The following is a 5,357-nucleotide window of genomic DNA, read 5'->3' as shown; positions in this document are numbered from 1 at the left end:
TGAGGCTCTGTCTCAAAAAAAAAAAAAAAAAAAAAGACATAATGCAAAACTAATTTTTATACGTGAATCATCTTCCTATTCACTGTTAATTGGCCACATGAAATTCCCTGACAACAGAATAATACAAAACTAATTTTTACATGTGAATCATCTTCCTACTCACTATCAATTGATCATATCAAATTCCCTGACAGTGATGACAATTCCATGGTGAACCTTCCATACATAAATTCCTATAAACTGGCTCAGCGCCTGTGGCTCAAGAGGCTAAGGCACCAGCCACATACACCTGAGCTGGCAGGTCCAAATCCAGCCCAGGCCCGCCAAACAGCAATGACGGCTGCAACCAAAAAATAGCTGGGCATTGTGATGGGCGCTTATGGTCCCAGCTACTTGGGAGGTTGAGGCAGGAGACTTGCTTGACCCCAGGAGTTGGAGGTTGCTGTGAGCTGTGATGGCACAGCACTCTACCCAGGAGGGGATAGCTTGAGGCTCTGTCTCAAAAAAAAAAGATACCAAGAAAGAAGCCCCCAAAGCCTACAATAAACCCAAGTTATTTTACAATGGAAAAACAGTGGGCCAGCATTAATCGCAATGTTCTTTGACTATGCGGTACTATGTACTAATCCCTTAAAATACTGATGGAGGGGTTCAGCCCAGTGGCTGACACCTGTAATCCTAGCACTATGGAAGGCCCAGGAGGAAGGACTGCTTGAGCTCAGGAGTTCCAGACCAACCTGAACAAAAACAAGAACAGATTTCACCTAAAACTAGAAAAACTAGCCAGGCATTATGGTGAGTGCCTGTAAGTCCCAGCTACTCGGGAGGCTGAGGCAAGTGGATCACCTGAGCCCAATAGTTTGAGGTTGCTGTGAGCTATGATGGCACCAGGACACTCTACCCAGGCCAACAGTGGAGTGAGGTTCTGTCTTAAAAAAAAAAAAAGGGCAGCACCTGTGGCTCCGTAGGTAGGGTGCCGGCCATATACCGAGGGTGGAGGGTTCAAACCCAGCCCCGGCCAAACTGCAACAAAAAAATAGTCGGGCGTTGTGGCAGGCGCCTGTGGAGGCTGAGGCAACAGAATCACTTAAGCCCAGGAGTTGCAGGTTGCTATGAGCTGTGTGACACCAAGGCACTCTACTGAGGGCAATAATGTGAAACTGTCTCTACAAAAAAAAAAAAAAAAAGGATACTGATGGAGGGAGAGTCTACACCAGTCAAATTGGCTAAGAAACACTTCACACTCTTACTACTTTCTTACAATTTGCAATACAAATATTATTTTCTTAGTGCCTCATTAAAGGCGCTAAGAAAACATGCACTAAGCTATCTCAATCTTTCACAAACTGTTGTGATCATAATGAGACCTTTTTCCTTCATAATGTCTATTGATATCTTATAGAACAGTTTTGCAATATATTCCTTGGGAAATGCCACAATGGACAATAATATGATTGCAATAATAGTAAACTAAACAAGATTCAACAAACTAGATTATGGTATTTTTTTTTTTTTTTATTGAGACAGAGTCTTACTTTGTAACCCTTGATACATGGATTCCAATGCCATGGAATCATAGCTCACAACAACCTCAACTCTTGGGTTCAAGCAATTATCTTGCCTCAGCCTCCCTAGTAGCTAGGACTACAGGTGCCCATTTCAACACCCGGCTATTTTGTTTTTTTAAGCAGAACCCACTGGCCCTGAAGCATGTGGCCAGCACCCTAACCACTGAGCAACAGGCACCCAGCCTTGATTATGGTTTTTACCAATCTTGAATACTGGAATACAAAGAATAAAACAAATTACAAAAATAATAGGGCTATGTGTAGTGGCTCATGGCGGTAATCCTAGCACTCTGGGAGGCTGAAGCAGATGGACTGCCTGAGCTAACAGGTTCAAGACCCAGCCTGAGCCAGAGGCAGAGCCAGATCCTGTCTAAAAAGAGCCTGGCATTGTGGTGGGTACCAGCTACTTGGGAAACTGAGGCAAGAAAATCACTTGAGCCCAAGAGTTTGAGGTTGCTGTGAGCTATGATACCATGGCACTCTACCGAGGCCAACAAAGTAAAACTCTTGTAAAAAAATGAAGGAAGGGAAGAAGATAAAAACTTATGTAGGGGATTTAGGAACACTTATTTTAAAGACTGCCACATATGAATTTCATTTACAAAAAGATCAGGAGAGCAATGTTACAGAGTGGAGAGAATGAGGAGGCTGTGTCTGACTCCTGCTCTCACAGCCATTGCAGTACACTGAGCTCCACAGGGACAGCACCAGGGCAAGTGAGAGCTGGACGGACACTGAGTGACTCTGTGTCTCTCTGAGGAAAAACACCTAAACGTGGGGAAAGGAGATCCTAAGAAGCTGCGAGGCAAAATGTCATTATATGCATCCTTTGTGCAAACTTGTCCGGAGGAGCACAAAAAGAAGCACCCAGATGCTTCAGTCAACTTCTCAGAGTTTTCTAAGAAGTGCTCAGAGAGGTGGAAGACCATGTCTGCTAAAGAGAAAGGAAAATTTGAAGATATGGCAAAGGCAGACAAGGCTCATTATAAAAGAGAAATGAAAACCCATATCCCTCCTAAAGGGGAAACGAAAAAGAAGTTCAAGGATCCCAATGCACCCAAGAAGCCTCCTTCGGCCTTTTTCTTGTTCTGTTCTGAGTATCGCCCAAAAATCAAAGGAGAACGTCCCGGCCTATCCATTGGTGATGTTGCAAAGAGCTGGTAGAGATGTGGGATAACACTGCTGCAGATGACAAGCAGCCTTATGAAAAGAAGGCTGCAAAGCTGGAGAAAAACTATGAAAAGGATATTGTTGCATATCAAGTTAAAGGAAAGCCTGATGCAGGGGAAAAGGGAGGCATCAAGGCTGTAAAAAGTAAGAAAAAGAAGGAAGAAAAGGAAGATAAGGAAGATGAAGACAATGAAGAGGAGGATGAAGATGATTAATAAGTTGGTTCTAGCGCAGTTTTTTTCCTTGTCTATAAAGCATTTAACACCCCTATATACAACTCACTCCTATTAAAGAAAAAAATGAAAGGTTAAAAAGAAAAAAAAAAAAGATCAGGATTACCACTTTCCTCTTTCTTTACACCAGTGGTCCTCAACCTTCCTAAAGCCGCGACCCTTTAATATAGTTCTTCATGTTGTGGTGACCCCCAACCATAAAATTATTTTCGTTGCTACTTTATAACTGTAATTTTGCTACTGTTATGAATCTTAATGTAAATATCTGATATGCAGGATGGTCTTAGGTGACCTCTGTGAAAGGGTCGTTCAACCCCCAAAAGGGGTCGCGACCCACAGGCTCAGAACCACTGCTTTACACAAAGACACTGCAAGTAATCGTACACCTAGTTCATTATTTTTCTTTTTGTAACTCACAAAGAACAAATTGAAGGGGAAGAAATGGGAAATCTGTAACAGAAAAAGGAACAATGGAAGATTATCATGAAGAACATGAATATGACCAAAAAAAGTCTTAAGGTGCAAATAACTGGGCCATGCATGGGCAATGCAAACTCCGAACAGGCAAAGAAAAAGGTTAAACACTTCCTCACATCAGCCAATTGGTGGCACCACAAGCTTGGAACTTGGTATTGGCAGGAATACATGTAGATGGACTAAGTTGGTTCTTGGCAAACAGCCTTGATTCTCAACCAAAAGAGTGGACATTTTAATGAGAATACTTGCCATCTGTAAGCAAATATAGACGTTTTAAGGTGGACTGAACATCGATGTATATACAACTCTAGCAAAAAAACTGCAGAGCAACTTCAGAGGATACTTATAAATTCTATCATCCCTGACTCCACACACAGAGTTAAGAACAGAAATACAACTGGCACTTGAGTCAGAGGCTGATAATGAAGACCTCACTGGGATCTTAGTATTCAAAGGGAAAAGGAAGCCCACCAATCAAGCCAGTCAAAAAATCTGGGTTCCAGGCTCAGTGCCTGTGACTCAAGTGGCTAAGGCGCCAGCCATAGACACCTTAGCTGGCGGGTTCGAATCCAGCCTGGGCTCACCAAACAGCAATGATGGCTGCAACCAAAAAAGAGCCACTGTGAGCTGTGATGCCACAGCACTCTACCCAGGGTGACAGCTTGAAGCTCTATCTCAAAAAAAAAAAAAAAATCTGGGTTCCAGTCATGATCACTTTGATCCTCTTGATCAGTCTGAAAGCTATCCTTAAAGGCCTGGTTCAGATGGCATTTTTCACATGCAACCTTTACTGATCACTTCTTTTATTCCTCTCGTATGTGCTCATCTTAATCTATTTTGCTCAGTTACTCAAGTGCAAAAACCACATCTCTCACTAAGTATCAAGTTCCTTACAAATCTGCAATTTTTCTTTTCTTTTGAGACAGAGTCTCACTGTGTCACCCTTGGTAAAGTGTCATGGCATCACAGCTCACAGCAACCTCCAACTCTTGGGCTTAAGTGATTCTCTGGCCCAAGACGCCCAAGGAGACTTGCCTCAGTCTCCCAAGTAGCTGGGACTACAGTCGCTCACCACAACGCCCAGCTATTTTTTTTTTTTTGGTTGTAGTTGTCACTGCTGTTTGGCAGGCCCAGGCTGGATTCAAATCCTCCAGCTTCAGTGTATGTGGCTGGCACCCTAGCTACTGAGCTATAGGCACTGAGCCTAAAGAACTAAAGTTTAAATAATCGGGGCAGCACCCATAGCTCAATGGGTAGGGTACGGGCCACTTGTACCCGAGGCTGGCAAGTTTGAACCCAGCCCAGCCAGCCAAAACAACAATGACAACTACAACAACAATAACAAAAATAGCCAGGCATTGTGGTGGGGGCCTGTAGTCACAGCTACTCGGGAGACCGAGGCAAGAGAATCAAGCCCTAGAGTTTCAGGTTGCTGTAAGCTGTGACATCACAGCACTCTACAATGGGACTCTGTCTCAAAAACAATAAAATAAAATGTAAATAATCAGAAGACAAACACTTATTGTAAAACATATACAAATTAAATTATGTATGATAAAAAAAATTAGCTAAGAAATCAAGAGGAAAAATAACGTGTAAAGCCAGGCACAGAGGTTCACACCTGTAATCCTAGCACTCTCAGAGGCCAAGACGGATGGACAGCTTGAGCTGATGTGCTCAAGACCAACCTAAGCAAAAGCAGGACCCCCATCTCTACTAAAAAAAAAAAAAAAAGAGGATGGCACCTGTGGCTCAGTTGAGCAGGGTAACAGTGGGTTTAAACTCAGCCCCAGCCAAACTTCAACAAAAAAATAGCCGGGCGTTGTGGCAGGCACCAGTAGTCCCAGCTACTCGGGAGACTGAGGCAAGAGAATAGCCTAAGCCCAAGAGCTGAAGGTTGCTGTGAGCT

General features: G+C 43.3%; 1 protein-coding gene and 1 pseudogene across 2 annotated transcripts in view; one reads left to right on the top strand and one right to left on the bottom strand.

The window, feature by feature from the left end:
• The window catches only part of CBFA2T2 (CBFA2/RUNX1 translocation partner 2), a 160,780-nt gene that overhangs the window by 128,886 nt on the left and 26,537 nt on the right, over window positions 1-5,357 (bottom strand). The gene's annotated exons all lie outside the window — the stretch shown is intronic.
• On the top strand, window positions 595-2,953 carry LOC100956799 (annotated as a pseudogene).

Source organism: Otolemur garnettii, unplaced genomic scaffold (genome assembly GCF_000181295.1).
Source record: "Otolemur garnettii isolate 467f Iridium unplaced genomic scaffold, OtoGar3 scaffold00025, whole genome shotgun sequence".
Taxonomy (NCBI): Eukaryota; Metazoa; Chordata; class Mammalia; order Primates; family Galagidae; genus Otolemur; species Otolemur garnettii.
The sequence above is the reverse complement of the archived record's forward strand: the minus strand, read 5'-3'. Positions and strand labels throughout refer to the sequence as shown.